The sequence below is a fragment of the Culex quinquefasciatus genome, chromosome 2 (assembly GCF_015732765.1).
Source record: "Culex quinquefasciatus strain JHB chromosome 2, VPISU_Cqui_1.0_pri_paternal, whole genome shotgun sequence".
Classification (NCBI taxonomy): Eukaryota; Metazoa; Arthropoda; class Insecta; order Diptera; family Culicidae; genus Culex; species Culex quinquefasciatus.
Window position 1 is genome coordinate 103,794,269 of NC_051862.1, and position 20,259 is coordinate 103,814,527.

The 20,259-nt window shown below is 31.0% G+C and overlaps 2 pseudogenes; both read left to right on the forward strand.

Annotated features, from left to right (window-relative positions):
• Positions 1 to 6,832: 6,832 nt before the first annotated feature.
• Positions 6,833 to 8,562, forward strand: LOC6054411 (annotated as a pseudogene).
• Positions 8,563 to 12,899: 4,337 nt separating this feature from the next.
• Positions 12,900 to 13,376, forward strand: LOC119766152 (annotated as a pseudogene).
• Positions 13,377 to 20,259: the final 6,883 nt, after the last annotated feature.

Consider the following 20,259-nt stretch of genomic DNA (forward strand, 5'->3'; position numbering starts at 1 on the left):
ATTCATAAGCCTTTACAGGGAGTGTACATGTTTCTAAGTTTAGATGTTGCTAGCTGCGTGCTCTTTTAGGGAAAATAAATAAAATATGTCTTAATAGTCAAAAACCGTCAAAAATATAACCTATATCAATTAAAATCTACAAATTACGGGTGGCCGTCTTACCCCCGGAGGAGGTGGCCGTCTTGCCCCCAAATAAATTATTTTTTTTTAAACATTTTTGTAAATAGCTCATCGCATTTTCTAAACTTTTTCGAGGGACAAAATCTAGGGAAAACTTCAATTTAACATGAACAAATATTTGAAGACAGGAAAACATATTGTTATCTAACAAAAATGCCTAAGTTGTTATTCATGAAAATTACATCCAGTTTCAAGTTCAAAAATTATTTGTTTATTTTGAGCTATTTTTATACTATTTCAAACAATATTTTTGGCAAAGGTGACTCCATATGCATTATTTAGCATGAGGAACAGTATTGCTAAACATTTTAGTAATATTCATTAGTATACTTAGTAAAACAGTGGGGTGGCCGTCTTACCCCGCCTGGCCGTCTTACCCCCAGCTCCCCTACTTTAAATTTCTTTCGACGTTCCATAGTGATTGAGTTGGGCTACAATATCCTTTCATTAGGTTTGGCTAAAATTTTGAATATACCCAGAATCCAGGGCTGTCTCATTGTTCCCCACTCATTTCAGCCCATGGGTAACAATGAGACACATTGAATTTTCTTCATTAAACTTTTCAAAATCTATGGAAATCTTTCAAAACATGAATTAAAAGTGATTTTTGGCATATTTATAGAGTTTTAACTTCATTTAACCAAAAATACAAAGTTATTTGGTATAAATATATGGATTTTACAAAAAATCCACTGCCCGCTTCAACCATTTCAAAATAGAACATAGGCCACACCCTTTTCCTACTGCAATCCAAGTCGAGCTTCTCATTCCCATTGGCCAATCAGAATAAGTTGATTTGAGCTAATGTAAAATCCAAAACTAATGTAATTTCCAAAACTAATATAAATTTTCAAAACTAATAAAAATTTCCAATGAATCTAATGCAAATTTCCAATGAAACTGATGTAAATATACATCATTTATCATGATATCTTTTGGTACATGATAAATAATGTAAATTTACAGGAATATTTTTTTCTGTGTAGGAAATTCTAATCGAACTATAATTTTTTGCTAATTTTTTTCTCAAACAAAATCCGATATTATGTGCCAATGTGTCGGAAGGAAACCCAACACGCAAGGTAAAAGATTTTACATCGTTTCTATAGAATATACAAATGCAACTTCGATTTTTTTCCTAACTTCCTAATTTCCTCATTTCCTAATTTCCTAACTTCCTAACTTCCTAACATCCTAATTTCCTTACATATTAATTTTCTGATTTCTTAATTTACTTGTTTCATAATTTCATAATTTCATATTTTTTTTATTTTCTTTATTTTACTAATTTGCTAATATCATAATTTCCAAATTTCCTAATTCCCTTGTTTCCTAATTTCCAAATTTTTTAATTTCCTTATTTCATAATTACATAGTTTTTTAATTTCCTTATTTCATAGGCGTCATCCATAAAGTATGTCACGCTAAAATCGCCCAAAATTAACCCCCCCTCCCCCCTATGTCACACTTTGTCACGCTGGCTCTGACCCCCCCTCAGAAAGTACGTCACGTTTTGTCGGACCCTCCCCCACCGCACTATCTTGTTTTTGTACAATTTTACACAGTAAAAAATCATGGTAATATTACATCTCCATCTACATCTAGTGGCAGTTCGTGGCCGAATGGTTACGCTGTCCGCTTTGTAAGCAGATGATTCTGGGTTCGATTCCCATCTGCTCCAACCTTCCATCGGATGAGGAAGTAAAATGTCGGTCCCGGCCTTGGTTGTTGTTAGGCCGTTAAGTCATTCCAGGTGTAGGAGTCGTCTCCATGCCATAAGTACAAACAACACACCAAACCAAGCCTACTTCGGTGGAATCGCTGGCGGCGGTTGGACTCGCAATCCAAAGGTCGTCAGTTCAAACACTGGGGTGGAAGGTTCCTTGGAGTAGAAAGAGGTTTGGGTGCTCTCCCCATTCAAGCCTTCGGACTCCTAGGTTCGAGCAGAAACTTGCAATAGAGACCACAAAAGACCCGGGGTCGTTAATGTGGATGGTTTGATTTTGATTACATCTGGGAAGGGGTACACCTTTATGTCCGAAAAATGTATAATTTTACCTCTGAAAATGAGTAATTTTACCACTTTTTTTAATGACACTTTTTGAGTCTAAATTGAGGTAAATTTACATCAATAAATCTGTAAAATTCAACCTTCAGAAATCACAGCTTCGAAATTTACACATTTTTTTACAGTGTGGCATGATTTATAAAAAGGATGATTGTGAAATTCGGAATTCATTCGAGAATGTTTTCAATTTTTACAGGTTGCGCTTGGATTTTTTAAATTTTGTTCAATGTTGTAGTGATAAAATCACCATCACAGTTTTTGAAGCATATTAAATCTATCATCAAAAACTCTGTTTCATAAAGCCTTGAATCGTGTTTGATTTATGAGTAAAAGTTATCAAACATTAAATTGTTAAAGCTATATTTAAAAAAAAGTTCAATATTAGATAAATAGTCTAGCGTGACGTCACAGTCTCACGAACCCCCTCTCCCCCTTGTCACACTTTGTCACACTTGCGACAACCCCCCCTCCCCCTAGAGCGTGACGTACTTTATGGATGACGCCTAATTACATATTTTTCTTAATTTCTGTTTTTCTTGTTTTAGAATTTAAGAATTTCTAAATTTGCTTTTATTTATTGATTTCTTAATTTTGTTTCTAATTGTTGTTAAATTTTTGAATAAACATTTTGAATCTATTTAATTTTAAGTTTTGAATATTTTGAATCTTTTTATTTTTTCATCGAAAGAACCTCAAGCGCGCACACCGTCAATCGCGCTCATACCGAACTGTCAACTTTTCTTGGGGGGGTCACGAAAAGAACACGCAACATTTCTTGACCGCGTTCCTTCCGATCAGCATACCGTACTTAAAATACAGTTCGTAGTTTACTCGTTCTAATGATTTTGAATATTTCAATGAATTATTTTTTTTAGTTTTAAGTTAGGATTAGTTGTTAAAGTGATTTTTTTTCTTTTTTACCCAAATGTATTCGATTCAATGCAATAATGTAAAACAATTTTAAGTAAATAAAATAAATCAAAATCAAAAATCAAACCATCCACATTAACGACCCCCGGGTCTTTTGTGGTCTCTACACAGAAAAAAAGTGTGATTTTACAGGACACTGAAATGATGTTTTGAATGTAAGCATGCTCAATGTAAATTTGAAAATCGTTGTAAATCGTTGTATTGCAATTAAAGAGGGTTAATGTAAATTTAAATTGAACGTAACCTTTAAATCCCATGTAAATGAACTTGATTTTGTTGACATTGGCAAAATTTGAAAGTATGAAAAGCATGTAAATGCATTTTTGATGTAAAATGTTGTAAATGTAAACTCAAACAGCATTTAAAATTAAATTGCTACATTATTTTGGAATGACAGCTCAAGCGGTAGCGAAAACAATTCAGTGCAATGTTATGATTGATTTGTGCGCATGAAATTGAAGCTGTTTTTGTGTTTATTGCTTGATTCTACGAAAGAAAAAGCTCTACAAACTTCATGTTGGATGCAATTATTTGAAAACAATGAATGCCGATTGGAGGCACATTGAAAAATAGTTGCGGGCGGCATCTGTTTGATGTTTTGTTTATAAAATTCAACTTCCATGATCAGAGTAAGTATGCAAAATTTTATCGCAAATATAAACTTCTGCACAAGTCTAATGTCTAGTCATTCTCTTAAAACTGCTTGTTGCTGATTTCGCTGGTGAATGGTGAAGGAAAGGTCACAAAATTTGATGCCGGAAGGCGGAAGTCAAAGGGCAAGCAGAATCTGGGGCTTGGAACCACCTTACGCGTTCTTCTCGGTTACGGCAGACCAGAATAATGGCCTTGTAGCAAGGTTGGCGTTGATCACGTAAAACACAAGTAGGGTAAGTTTCCTAGAGGGCACCGACTGTACGCAGATCGATCTTGTATGATTTGGGCGTATTCACTATCACTGGCACAGCAGCTTGCGAGCAGGAACCCCGCGAATTCTTGTACCGACGGAGAGCCAAAGTACCGAGGCACTAACGACGGGACGGGAGTCAGTGTACCGGTGGACGGGGCCGTTTACGGACAGCCTTAGTTGCCAACTGCTACTGCAGAATCTTTCCTCCGGCGGATTAATCGGGTTACTTACAATCATAGTATTTCGGTGAGCATTTTCATTAATATACTAAATTTCACACTATCAATAAGTAACAAATTTGAAAATTTCTTTAGAAATTGAGAATGATTTTGTTACCACAATGTTTTGAAAAAAATCTTGATTACGGATTGTCAAAACTGTCGGAGTTTTTGGCACGAGCTTCGCACATCGAAATCATAACTCCGACAGCACAGCTTTACCCAAAAATGAGTAATAGATGTGTAAATTTCTAATCTGTTTTGTTAAGGTTTTATATATCAAGCAAAAGAATCTAAATGGGCCATAGAGCTTTATGACATTTTGCGTACGCACACTAGCGCGCCATTTGGTTTTGCCGGCTGTCAAAATTTAACATCACTTTATTTTCGTGTAGTACACGCAACACATACGCACGTAGATTACTCTATTGATGAAGTAAACATTTTTATGGCAAAATAATCATGATAGGGGAGAATAAACTTTTAAATTTGCAGGCCACGTGGCTTGTGGATGTTTAAACTAAATTTAAAAATTAGGTTTACAAGCCTATTTGACAGTTAGTTTTTTCAAGTTATCAAAACGAGAGATATGGGCAAGAAAAACGAGTTAACATCTTCGAATTTTTTTTTGCACAGCTTCATACACTGCTCTTTTTAGCCATAGTTCAACCTAAACAATGTAAATGGGTCAATGTGAACTTGTTCTTCTTTTTTAACAATCTTGCATTGACCCATTTACATTGTTGTTACATGTTAAAAGAGCAACATGGAGTTAGACTTTCTGTCCAGCTGTGTGTAAAGTGTTTCCTGCTCAGTATTGTCAGATTTCCAGAAAATTCTGGGAATACCTGAATTTTCAAATGCTCGACAGAATAAAGATAGACTCTCTAGATGCTCAACTCCAGGTTTCAAAAGATTTTGCAGACAGCCAAAAAAATGTGTTTTGTCTACAAAAGCCAAGTTGAAATAGGGTGATCAGGAGTACTATCAAAAACGGTTTAGACTTTGGATTATTGGTTCAACTTTACAGTTTTTTTAATAACTACGGGTTTTTCTATGTTTATAGTACCTTTACAAATAAAAATCCAGAAATAGAAAAAAAAAATTTTATAATTATTTTCCCAAAAATACCCGATTTTTTTAAAGTATTTATTTGTCAAAATCTTGGTGCTCTGGTGATACCATGGGCGTTAGAGAGTAAATATCAGCCCTCTGTCACGACGGCCATGTTTATGAAACCTAAATGTTCGACGCGAACATGAAGACAACAAAGAAGATGAAGAACGCATTTGCTGTCAAAATTTGAAAATAAACAAACCGCGTGGTAAACAAATGTAAAATTTCATAATGTTGAAATGATTTCCATGAAAAAATAACGACACGGGACGGATTTCCAAACACAAGTTCCCGAAGGACCCTACCCGCCAGAGGCTATGGATAAATGCCCCGCGAAGTAGCGATGAAGACGGTTTTGCAAGTTCAAAGTTCAGATTTATTCGGACCACTTCGCGATGAACTTCTTGTGAGTCCACAAAAGGTTGGATTCTACACAAGCTGCGATTCCTTCGATTCCCTGTGCGAGTCGACAGCGGGAGTGGGCCAGTCCTCGGAGAAGGTTATCGAAGGATGCTCGGAAAGACCAGCTCCGCCACAATCAACGGAATCACGTATGTTTCTGCACTTGGTCGGTTACTCCCTGCCGGAGATTGCAGCGAGTTGTTTGGAAGGATCAACAGCGGGACTTGGCCAGTCCCCGGTCCAGTACTACCCAGCAAATCTTACCGGTCAATCGACAGCAACAGTTTTCATCTTTTTTCGTAACAGATTTGCACACACAAAAAGTGATGTTTCTTGAAGATTTGGTGTAAACAAACAGACAACACCAATACTGCTACACACACAGAGCCCACGCAGTAGTATTAGTGAAGAGCCCACGATAAACAACGTGGGCTCTTCACTAATACTACTACGTGGGCTCTTCGAGGTTTTGGTGACTGTCAAACGTTCTAGCCATTTACAGTGGTGCCAGAGGGTTGGTAAATATATATTCGTTAGGTAGCTACAGACTTTACAATACAAATTTGTCTGTATCTGTGTTTGTAGAAATTTTCAAATCTGGCAGCGCTGACTCCGACAGAACAATCCGACATTTTCATAGGAATCAAAACGTCAAATTTTCGGTAGTAAACAAAAGGCAGTGGTTCGTCTTGTTGCCACCGTTGCCACAAATTCGAAGATTTTTTGGATATCAGATCAGATTCTTTAGTTGGCCACCACCGAGCTTACTGGCGCGAGCTGTACACCGTCAAGTATTCGGACCATTTGACCGGGCTGATCAGTGTGGCCCACGAGAAGAATATTTTTATCACGCGCTTCACCAGGTGTCACGCCGGAGATTATTCCACTGTTGCGCGGAGTAGTCACCAACCCGAACTGTGCAGCTCGGACATGAGGATCAGCTCGTCCGATATCAAGATGGAAACGGAAAACGAGGACGGAATCTGCCAGGAGGATGCGACGGCATTCTTGTCGCAGATTGTGTACCATCCGCGGCTGGCGCTGAAAAATGCCATCGCAAACTGGTTGCCGAAGATTTATCAAGGTAAAATTGCGATTCGTGTGCGTTTGACTTGATTGATTCAAGTTTAATTTACTTGCAGAAAAGGAAGCCGATCAGCAAACCGCAACCGGCTGTACCGATGTGAGTACCGATGGAATTGGAAAAGCTTTTCCCTCTCAACTAATCCACCCTTTTCCCCCCATGCACAGTGGTCATGTCCATCATTCCAATCATTCCATCGGTCAACACGTGCATGACGCTGACGAGCACCAGCACGACGACGACGACCACCGCGAACCCGATGCCCGTGCTCGAGGTCAACACGACGCAGCTGCAGCTTTTCGCGGACGTTTGCAGCACCGTAATGAGCGCTCCGGAAAGCGAGCCCGCGCCGATCATGAACTCGCTCGTATCCGCCACCAAGGATGTCACCAACGAATCACTGCCAAATCCGGTGGCCGCCGCCGTGACGAACCTTGCCATCCCGTCGACCATCTCCATCTCGAGCATTCCCGGCCCGATCATGAGCATTAATACGACGGACGTGATCGAAGACTGCGCCGAGGACAAAGATAACATGAGCGAACCGTTGAAGGACGACGCCGTGATTGAGAACGACCTGGAGCAGCAGCAGCTGGATGAATCGGCGGAGAAGCTAAAATCGCTGGAAATACCGTTGCTCGTGGACAAGGAACCTCAAGACCGAGGAGGAAGTGCAAGCCAAGCATGATCTGAACGACGCGAGCGAGGAAAACATGACCGTAAACGATGAGGTGGTAATCAACCAGGTTAAAAACAACATTGAAGAGGACGACGGCGGCGTGAAGGCGGTTGAACCGATAGAGTGCGGAAGTAGTCTGATTTCGCCGAAGCACATGATGAAGACGCACTTTGACGACGTGATGACGTCGGAGACGACATCGGTAAGCGGGTGGGGATTTGTGAAAGTTTTAGCCTGAGTTGAAAATTTTATTTCTTTTCTAGACCTGTTCCGGAAGCAAGCAGGTCGAGAGTTCGGACACGTCGTTGATTTCGAACGCGGAGCTGGCCGAGTTTAAGTAGGTCGTACATGTTGTTTCGTTTGCAGCAAGCCTCAACTCTACTCGTTTTCAGGAACGCCCACGCAAAGAAACTCACGTGCGTCGACATCATGCTGATGTGCGACCTGTTCTATCTGCCGTTGGAGCAGTCCTCCAGCTTTTGGCCGAATTTCACTGGCTCAAGATAAACGCCCAGGTGCTGTGCAAAAACCGGTCACGCAAGCCAAGCTTGGCGACAACTCCGACGGCGGGGGATTCGAAATGTGCAGCCAGTGGCCAGTTCGCCAACTGGTCCACAAGGTTCGAGACTTCCCAGTGCCGATTGTTGTGTCAGGTGAGTACATTCCGCATTGTAGTTATCACTCCCTTAAAAAAAATATTCGAGAGTTGCTCCGTTGAATCTATTATTTGATGTAGCTAAGAAAAAACTTTTGTATCACGGTACAGAAAGATTTGTTCTACTTCAGGTCAATCAAGAAAACATTTTGATCAAGAATGAATTAAACATTTAATCTTTCTGGACTGGTATTTACGAAAGCTTTTGAAAATTACATCACATTCTAGATTCAACGGAGCAAAAAAAATTTTGGGTTTTGTGAATTTACGTTAGTTTTATCGGAATTTTACATGTTTTGGGACCAATTTTGTTCGAAAAGTTTACATCGGATGGCATTTAAATTTCAAATGAATTGGATGTAAATTCGCATCATTAATGACGTGCACTTTTGGTACATCATAAATGATGTAAATTTACACAATTTTTTTTTCTGTGTATTGCAAGTTTCTGCTCGAACCTAGGAGTCCGAAGGCTTGAATGGGGAGAGCACCCAAACCTCTTTCTACTCCAAGGAACCTTCCACCCCAGTGTTAAAACTGACGACCTTTGGATTGTGAGTCCAACGAAGCAGGCTTGGTTTGGTGTGTTGTTTGTACTTATGGCAGGGAGAGTACTCCCATACCTGGTATGACTTAACGGCCTAACAACCAAGGCCGGGACCGACATTTTACTTCCTCATCCGATGGAAGGTTGCAGCAGATGGGAATCGAACCCAGAATCATCCGCTTACAAAGCGGACAGCGTTACCATTCGGCCACGCACTGCAGCTGTACACAGAAAAAAAATGTAAATTTACCCAACACTGAAACCATGTTTTAGATGTAAACATGCTAAATGTAAATTTGAAAACTCATGTAAAGAGTTGAATAGCACATAAACAACCTCCATGTAAATTGAGATTCAATGTAACACTTGAATCTCATGTAAACGAAACTTTTATTTGGGCAAATCCTAAATTTGAAAGTATGAAAAACATGTAAACGAAAGTTCGATGTAAAAATTTTCAAAATGTAAACTCTAAAAGAATGAAAATTTAAATTGCTGGTATGTTTTGCAAATGACAGCACAAGCGAAATACAAAATCAAATCGATTCAATATTATGTTTGGTGTGCAGCAGATCGGAAGTGTTTATAAGTACCAGCGTCAAATGTCAAGCGGCGATTGAGTCAAAACGAAAAAAAAAAGTTTGTTTTGGTAATCAGTGACAATTCAATGTTGTGCTTATTGGCTGATGTTTGTTGTGATTTTTGTTATTGTTTTGGTGCAGGATCTATTTCGGAAGATATCCGCAAAAGGATCCGGCAGCAAGTTTGTACTGATTTGACGTTTGCTGCGGGAAGTCGTAAAAGACGATTCAGTTGATTCCAGAAACCCGCCGTCGACAGATTTTCGATCAGTTTCTGCCTTCCGGAACTTTTTCAACAAATGATGCAGGATTTTAGCCGGTAGCGGACCATCCAGCAAATTCAGAAATCTTAATTCACAATATTACAACTTGCGGGGTTTCTTGGTGAGTAAACAGCACAACTAAATCAACTATTTTACCAATTTTATGTAACGAGCATATTCTACAGCTTTGATCTGCTGGAGCTGCTCTACACAAAAGGAGGACACAATTAAAACACTGGCCAGGGCCTGGTGAAAGTTACCTTACTTAGATTGCAGGTCGGAAATGAAGAATCTATCTCGTTGTGTCCGCTGCAGCCTATCAACCGGGACTCGTCGAGCATCAGCTGACTGATTCCCTCCGACGAGCTGATCCGGCGCACTCCGAGAGCATCTTGGTGAACATCCGCACGGGGAATACTTTTAAAAAGCATCTCGCGATGGTAAGGGTTGTTTCGGTTCTGCACATCTGAATTCATTACCGGGAGTCAAGCTGTAAGGTAATATATTTTCACAATAACAATCAAATTCCAAAAATACAGTGGAATAATCTAAAATTGTCTAAACATAGTTCTCTTACCAAAATGTTATTATAACGAGATCAACGACAACGTATTTAAGTGATTTTAAAACTTTTCTCTTTGACAGACAAAATCAGACCCCTGAGACTGAAAATATTTGACATTTGACGTAGAACCAGCGTTGCCAGATTTTGTACGGGAGGTCTGTATCTTGTCGATTCAGATTAAATTCAACCAAAACAATGTAAAAGGGCCGAAGCCGAAGTGTAAACAAAGAGTCTATCCTGCTCACGTCAGTTGATGTTTAACATTTGGATCGAGCAGGATAGACATTTTGTTTACACTTCGGTTTCGGCCCTATTACATTGTTTTGCTAGAAATTATTTAAGCTTTTTAACAGTCTGGACCTTGTACCTGCGATGAGTTCCTAAGCCCTATGTTAAATTTTATGTGCAACGGTAAGTTTGCTCTGGAGACCCTTCAGGTCAGGGGTGACCAAAGTATGGCCCGCGGGCCAAACGTGGCCCACGAGGTGATTTTTGTGGCCTGCGGACCTTTGATTCATCTATAACATTATTTTAAAATTTAAAAAAAATTAAGTTTAGTATAAGCCTCGGTATAAGCTTTTTATGTGGACCATTATTTTTGATCCCTACTATACGACACAAATATTTTGTTGAAAAACCTATCTTAATAAAAGTTTTAATGTGATTAAAAATTGTAATTTCGTAAATTATAAACAATCAAAAATATTAGGAAATGAGTTATAAAACGTTCAAATTTTACTAAAATAGAAAACTCAAAAAACAGCATAAACATAGGTATTCGATACCTATGAAAAAGTTAAAATGCAATTTTTTTTTCTTTCTAAGGTGAGCCCCAACCTCATGTTGCTCTTAGATACCTACCACCTCGGGATTCGAACTCATGACATTTGGGTTATGAATCGATTTGACTAACATTTGATTCAGGCCAAGATTCAGGCACACCAAAATATATTAAAATTTAAATAAAATGGAGAAATTATTGAAACGATTAGACAGATAATTGGGTCCTAAAATGAGGCTTAGATTGCTGATATTATTGTTTACAGCGATAACGCTTATTTTTCTGCGTTAAATGACCCTTTGTACGACTACAAAGAGTTTAAAATGGATTTCAATTTTGAAAAATTACCCTCGCGGTCCTTCTTGACAGAAAAGGTCTTACTTGACAACTCTTTCCAAGGGGACCATAGTTAATCCATCGAAAAAATGTTGTCTTGTCAACTTTTTTTGCAAAAAAAGTGATCAAAAATGGTTTTCAGGTGTATTTTTAATCGTTGAACATAAAAATTCACATAGGGCTTTAGGACCCTATTTCTTCACTTTAAATGAACATAAAATTGCGCAATTTTTCTAAGTTTGTGTCATCATCTCTATTTTTTTAAATAGTGTTTATTTTTTTTGGGAAAATACAAAAAAATCAAATCAATCAAATCAAAAAGATATCAAGAACCTTCTTTTCATTTTCATTACATTTGAGAAATTTCAATCGTTTTTAGCCTCAAAATGATCAACCTTTTGACTTTTTCCAGTTGGTGGTATAAAAACTTCTAGCATAAATATTTGGAGCATTCCAACCTGATTACAATGTTTGTTTAGGCATGCAAATTACAATGAAAAGCTCATGGAATAGCTCATGGATAATTTAAGTTTTGTTGATTTTGTACAAAGCTGTTGGAAATATGTCATTTTTTTCTCTCATGTTTAAATGACGAAAATGTATACATGGAATTATTAAAAAAAAATCGCTGATCAATCCATTTTCAGTCGTGTAGATTGTAATAACATAATTATTTTTTTAAATAATCTTTTTTTTGTACAGCTCATGTGAGCTTCAAATGTGGCCCTCCATTCAAAAAACTTCGAGCTCCCTTGCTTTAGATCCCATTTGCTGGGATTAAATTAAGTTATTATCAAATTCGTGTTACTGATGAGCCAGTTTCATTTTAGAATCATGCATAAAAATGTCTACGTTCATTTAGTTATATGCTTAAACAAACAAAGTTAAAAGTTAACATCCTTCTAAGCGATTTAAAATTATCAATACATTTTTAATCGCGAAATATAGATTTTTTCAATTATTGCCCTTTAAAATGTTGTGTCCCAATTTGCCCTGACCTAGAGTATAATATCCAAACAATCCCTTAAAAAATCCGACGGATTGATGAGGTCCTAACGACGTCACTAACAAAGAGGTTTTAAAATTCTTTGTTTGTGGACTCGCTCTTAAAATCAGGTTCTGAAATCTCAACGCAGATTTTTCGTCAACTCATACAGATTTTGTTTACACAATCCAATTATGCAACCCTGCTTGCATTTTCAGTCGCAGGGGTAGTCAACATTTTGCTGCGCGAGCTGTCACCATCACGACGACCACGACCCAGAAAAATTGCGTTTTTGTTGTTGCACCACATTCGTTCGTCCCGTGTTCTTTCTTGGTGTTTTCACGATTCTGCGTTTTCATCTCTAAAATTTAATAATTTAGAGACTGAGAGAATCCCTCAGCTGTAGGTTCCGGTAAGATGATCATCATTATTCCCACCTGCTGCGACTGAAATAGGCAAGTTTGTATTAGTTTTCTTTCTGTGTTAATTTACAATAATAATTATTGTTATTCGCTTTTTTCAGCTAGCATTTCATGAAACATGCCGGACGAGGACGAAAGTGCTTTTCTCCGTGAAAAATGGAACAGTGCGGCAAATCAACAATGATAGGGACGCTGCAGCTCCGCGGCCAGCTCTCCGGCTGGGTCATCCAGATCGCGACCAACCTAAAGTACCCGGACATGATTCTGTCCTCGTCGCGCGACAAGACCCTGACCCTGATCGTGTGGAAGCTGACTCGGGACGACGCCAGCTACGGCATCCCGCAGAAGCGCCTGTACGGCTAATCGCACTTCATCAGCGACGTCGTGCTGTCCTCGGACGGTAACTACGCCCTGTCCTTCTCCTGGGAAAAGACCCGCCGTTTCGAAGACCAAACCAAGACCATGGCCGACTGGCCGCAGTAGCTGTTGCCGGCCTGGTCCACCGACGGACAGACCCTGACGCCGGCTACTTCGACAACATCATTCGCGTCTGACAGGTGTCCGTGTCGGTTCGCTAAGAAGTGTGCGCAAACTAAATCCAGGGGCACCAGTCGTCGCCAGGAGAAGAATAAGAACGGCGTGGCCGATTACTCGTAGATGCGAGGACACTAGACGCCGTCGTCACATCGAAACATCATCCGGAAAGCACTGGTGGAAGCAGCCCAAAAGAGTTACACTCAGCTGGTAAGTTGTAATTTGTTACAATTATGGAGTATAAATTTATACTTTTTTTATGCAGCTCGCTTACACCGCTGATCCATTCAGCCCTTCCATGAAGGCTTAAGGGAGTTTGAATTTGGCCGATCGCTGGATTGGCGCAACAGGACGCAACAACTGCAAAGACGGTCTTACAGTGACTTAGTACAGCTCAGGCCACCAATCCGAGCGTCGAAAGTATTTTGCTGCGTGACGTCAACCTGCAGCAGGTGGTTTCGGTCGAGCCGTCCGTGTTCACCTTCATCACCAGTTCTACAGTTCGAGCCTGAAGGGAGACTAGATCGAGATTCGATTCGAGATCGAGTATTCGGCTAGGAGGATCTGTAGAGGTGCAAGGTGCACGATTTGAATTGATCAACTGTAAGTTTTGCCAATTTTTTATTACTAAGTAAAATCCGCAGAGCTAAAATCACAATGTGGTTTCTTATCAAACAAGTGAGCATTTGTATTACTCCGTTGAATTTAAAATCCCATGCTATTTTTCAAGCTCTTGGTTGCCTGCAGTTTGAAATGATTCTTTTTTGTATTATCTGGTCAATAATACGCATTATGTCAATGGAATCATGTGCATGAATTGATTAGAAATGATAACAAAAGAGTAATCTTTCATACTACATTTTGGCCATAAAAGTATTTGAAATTTACATCGGATTTAAAATTCAACGGAGTAAAAAAATTTCGAACTTTGGTAAATTTACGTCGATTTCATCGGAAATTTACATGTTTTCGAAATGCTTTTTGTTCTACAGAATTAAATCGGATGGCATGTAAATTTAAAATGAAGTTGATGTAAATTAGCATCATTAATGACGTGCACTTTTGGTACATCATAAATGATGTAAATTTACCGGATTTTTTTTTCTGTGTAAATAAATGTAAATAAATGTGATCAGTTAATAATAAAACGAAAAATACAACAAAGATGAAGAGCATTAGGCCATACCACTTAGCATATTTAATATATAAAAAAAAATCAGTTACTAGCTACGGGACTGCTCTATAACCGTTCCGCCAAACTCGGCCCGTTCGGGCCGTTCGGGCGAACGCATCATAGGGACGTGGCGTTACATCGTGCTGCCACCTGGTTTTTTCAAGTGCAAGAGTGGAAAAGTGCTAAGTCATCGTCTAAAAATAGACGGCGTCCTATCTCGCCCAGCAAAATGAAGTCAACCGAAACCTCCTGGATCCCCCCTCGCCTCTCCCCTTAATCCCATCCCATTTCTATGGAACTATCCATAAACCCTCTTTTCATAAATTTCAGACCCCCTCCCTCAACTGTCCACGTGGTTTATGGATGGTCCCTATGTAGGAAATCCAAATATTTATCTTTCTAAATATGTAGACACTATGTGGGGTTTCTTCATTTCTTGTGCAACTACAGCCAAAATGCGGAAAAAATGGGATTTTTTAAAGGAACTTATAGATTTTAAAATTATTTGATTTTGTTTTTTTTTTAATTTTTGATATTAATGATTTTACAAAAGATCTAAAAATCTAAAAACCTAAAAATCTAAAAATCTAAGATTTTAGAATTTTAGAATATTAGAATTTTAGAATTTTAGAATTATAGAATTTCAACATTTTAGAATTTTAGCATTTTAGAATTTCAGAATTTTAGAATTTTAGAACTTTAGAATTTTAGAATTTTAGTATTTTAGAACTTTAGTATTTTAGAACTTTAGTATTTTAGAACTTTAGTATTTTAGAACTTTAGTATTTTAGAACTTTAGAATTTTAGAATTTTAGAATTTTAGAATTTTAGAATTTTAGAATTTTAGAATTTTAGAATTTTAGAATTTTAGAATTTTAGAATTTTAGAATTTTAGAATTTTAGAATTTTAGAATTTTAGAATTTTAGAATTTTAGAATTTTAAATTTTAGAATTTTAAATTTTAGAATTTTAGAATTTTAAATTTTAGAATTTTAGAATTTTAGAATTTTAGAATTTTAGAATTTTAAATTTTAGAATTTTAGAATTTTAGAATTTTAGAATTTTAGAATTTTAAATTTTAAATTTTAAATTTTAAATTTTAAATTTTAGAATTTTAGAATTTTAGAATTTTAAATTTTAGAATTTTAGAATTTTAGAATTTTAGAATTTTAAATTTTAGAATTTTAAATTTTAAATTTTAAATTTTAAATTTTAAATTTTAAATTTTAAATTTTAGAATTTTAAATTTTAAATTTTAGAATTTTAGAATTTTAAATTTTAAATTTTAGAATTTTAAATTTTAAATTTTAGAATTTTAAATTTTAAATTTTTGAATTTTGAATTTTGAATTTTTGAATTTTGAATTTTGAATTTTTGAATTTTGAATTTTGAATTTTTGAATTTTGAATTTTTGAATTTTTGAATTTTGAATTTTTGAATTTTTGAATTTTTGAATTTTGAATTTTGAATTTTTGAATTTTTGAATTTTTGAATTTTGAATTTTTGAATTTTTGAATTTTGAATTTTGAATTTTGAATTTTTGAATTTTTGAATTTTGAATTTTGAATTTTGAATTTTGAATTTTGAATTTTGAATTTTGAATTTTGAATTTTTGAATTTTGAATTTTTGAATTTTGAATTTTGAATTTTGAATTTTTGAATTTTTGAATTTTGAATTTTTGAATTTTTGAATTTTGAATTTTTGAATTTTTGAATTTTGAATTTTGAATTTTTGAATTTTTGAATTTTTGAATTTTGAATTTTGAATTTTTGAATTTTGAATTTTTGAATTTTTGAATTTTGAATTTTTGAATTTTTGAATTTTGAATTTTGAATTTTTGAATTTTTGAATTTTGAATTTTGAATTTTTGAATTTTGAATTTTGAATTTTTGAATTTTTGAATTTTGAATTTTTGAATTTTGAATTTTGAATTTTTGAATTTTGAATTTTTGAATTTTTGAATTTTGAATTTTGAATTTTGAATTTTTGAATTTTGAATTTTGAATTTTTGAATTTTTGAATTTTTGAATTTTTGAATTTTGAATTTTTGAATTTTTGAATTTTGAATTTTTGAATTTTGAATTTTGAATTTTGAATTTTGAATTTTGAATTTTGAATTTTGAATTTTGAATTTTTGAATTTTGAATTTTTGAATTTTTGAATTTTTGAATTTTTGAATTTTTGAATTTTTGAATTTTTGAATTTTTGAATTTTTGAATTTTTGAATTTTTGAATTTTTGAATTTTTGAATTTTTGAATTTTTGAATTTTTGAATTTTTGAATTTTTGAATTTTTGAATTTTTGAATTTTTGAATTTTTGAATTTTTGAATTTTGAATTTTGAATTTTTGAATTTTTGAATTTTGAATTTTTGAATTTTTGAATTTTGAATTTTGAATTTTTGAATTTTGAATTTTTGAATTTTGAATTTTGAATTTTGAATTTTTGAATTTTGAATTTTGAATTTTTGAATTTTTGAATTTTTGAATTTTGAATTTTTGAATTTTTGAATTTTTGAATTTTTGAATTTTTGAATTTTTGAATTTTTGAATTTTTGAATTTTTGAATTTTTGAATTTTTGAATTTTTGAATTTTTGAATTTTTGAATTTTTGAATTTTTGAATTTTAGAATTTTTGAATTTTAAATTTTAAATTTTAGAATTTTAAATTTTAGAATTTTAAATTTTAGAATTTTAGAATTTTAAATTTTAGAATTTTAAATTTTAAATTTTAAATTTTAGAATTTTAAATTTTAAATTTTAGAATTTTAAATTTTAAATTTTAAATTTTAGAATTTTAAATTTTAAATTTTAAATTTTAAATTTTAAATTTTAGAATTTTAAATTTTAAATTTTAAATTTTAAATTTTAAATTTTAAATTTTAAATTTTAAATTTTAGAATTTTAAATTTTAAATTTTAAATTTTAGAATTTTAAATTTTAAATTTTAAATTTTAAATTTTAAATTTTAAATTTTAAATTTTAAATTTTAGAATTTTAAATTTTAAATTTTAGAATTTTAAATTTTAAATTTTAAATTTTAAATTTTAAATTTTAAATTTTAAATTTTAAATTTTAGAATTTTAAATTTTAAATTTTAGAATTTTAAATTTTAAATTTTAAATTTTAAATTTTAAATTTTAGAATTTTAGAATTTTAGAATTTTAAATTTTAAATTTTAAATTTTAGAATTTTAAATTTTAAATTTTAAATTTTAAATTTTAAATTTTAAATTTTAAATTTTAAATTTTAAATTTTAAATTTTAGAATTTTAAATTTTAGAATTTTAAATTTTAAATTTTAAATTTTAAATTTTAAATTTTAAATTTTAGAATTTTAAATTTTAAATTTTAAATTTTAGAATTTTAGAATTTTAAATTTTAAATTTTAAATTTTAGAATTTTAAATTTTAGAATTTTAGAATTTTAGAATTTTAAATTTTAGAATTTTAAATTTTAAATTTTAAATTTTAAATTTTAAATTTTAAATTTTAAATTTTAAATTTTAGAATTTTAAATTTTAGAATTTTAAATTTTAAATTTTAAATTTTAAATTTTAGAATTTTAAATTTTAAATTTTAAATTTTAAATTTTAGAATTTTAGAATTTTAAATTTTAAATTTTAAATTTTAAATTTTAAATTTTAGAATTTTAAATTTTAAATTTTAAATTTTAGAATTTTAAATTTTTGATTTTTTGAATTTTAGAATTTTAGAATTTTAGAATTTTAAATTTTAGAATTTTAGAATTTTAGAATTTTAAATTTTAAATTTTAAATTTTAGAATTTTAGAATTTTAAATTTTAAATTTTAAATTTTAGAATTTTAAATTTTAAATTTTAAATTTTAAATTTTAAATTTTAAATTTTAGAATTTTAAATTTTAAATTTTAAATTTTAGAATTTTAAATTTTAGAATTTTAAATTTTAAATTTTAAATTTTAGAATTTTGAATTTTGAATTTTGAATTTTGAATTTTTGATTTTAGAATTTTAGAATTTTTGAATTTTTGAATTTTGAATTTTGAATTTTTGAATTTTTGAATTTTAGAAATTTTAGAATTTTAGAATTTTAGAATTTTAGAATTTTAAATTTTAGAATTTTAAATTTTAAATTTTAGAATTTTAAATTTTAAATTTTAAATTTTAGAATTTTAGAATTTTAGAATTTTAGAATTTTAAATTTTAGAATTTTAAATTTTAAATTTTAAATTTTAAATTTTAAATTTTAAATTTTAAATTTTAAATTTTAAATTTTAAATTTTAGAATTTTAGAATTTTAAATTTTAAATTTTAAATTTTAGAATTTTAAATTTTAGAATTTTAGAATTTTAAATTTTAAATTTTAGAATTTTAGAATTTTAAATTTTAAATTTTAAATTTTAAATTTTAAATTTTAAATTTTAGAATTTTAAATTTTAAATTTTAAATTTTAAATTTTAGAATTTTAGAATTTTAAATTTTAAATTTTAAATTTTAAATTTTAAATTTTAGAATTTTAAATTTTAAATTTTAAATTTTAAAATTTTAAATTTTAGAATTTTGAATTTTAGATTTTTGAATTTTAGAATTTTAAATTTTAGAATTTTAGAATTTTAGAATTTTAAATTTTAAATTTTAAATTTTAGAATTTTAAATTTTAAATTTTAAATTTTAGAATTTTAATTTTTGAATTTTGAATTTTGAATTTTTGAATTTTGAATTTTTGAATTTTTGAATTTTAAATTTTAGAATTTTAGAATTTTAGAATTTTTGAATTTTTGAATTTTTGAATTTTTGAATTTTAGAATTTTTGAATTTTTGAATTTTTGAATTTTTGAATTTTTGAATTTTTGAATTTTTGAATTTTAGAATTTTAGAATTTTAGAATTTTAGAATTTTGAATTTTAGAATTTTAGAATTTTAGAATTTTAGAATTTTAAATTTTAAATTTTAGAATTTTAAATTTTAGAATTTTAAATTTTAAATTTTAAATTTTAAATTTTAAATTTTAAATTTTAGAATTTTAGAATTTTAAATTTTAAATTTTAAATTTTAAATTTTAAATTTTAAATTTTAAATTTTAAATTTTAGAATTTTAGAATTTTAAATTTTAAATTTTAAATTTTAAATTTTAAATTTTAAATTTTAAATTTTAAATTTTAAATTTTAAATTTTAAATTTTAGAATTTTAAATTTTAAATTTTAAATTTTAAATTTTAAATTTTAAATTTTAAATTTTAAATTTTAAATTTTAAATTTTAAATTTTAAATTTTAAATTTTAAATTTTAAATTTTAAATTTTAAATTTTGATTTTTGAATTTTGAATTTTAAATTTTAGAATTTTAGAATTTTAGAATTTTAAATTTTAGAATTTTAAATTTTAGAATTTTAAATTTTAGAATTTTAAATTTTAAATTTTAAATTTTAAATTTTAGAATTTTAAATTTTAAATTTTGAATTTTGAATTTTTGAATTTTAGAATTTTAGAATTTTAGAATTTTGAATTTTTGAATTTTTGAATTTTAATTTTGAATTTTGAATTTTAGAATTTTAGAATTTTAGAATTTTAGAATTTTAAATTTTAAATTTTAGAATTTTAAATTTTAAATTTTAAATTTTAAATTTTAAATTTTAAATTTTAAATTTTAAATTTTAGAATTTTAAATTTTAAATTTTAAATTTTAGAATTTTAGAATTTTAAATTTTAAATTTTTGAATTTTTGAATTTTTGAATTTTTGAATTTTTGAATTTTTGAATTTTTGAATTTTTGAATTTTTGAATTTTTGAATTTTTGAATTTTAGAATTTTAGAATTTTAGAATTTTTGAATTTTAGAATTTTTGAATTTTTGAAT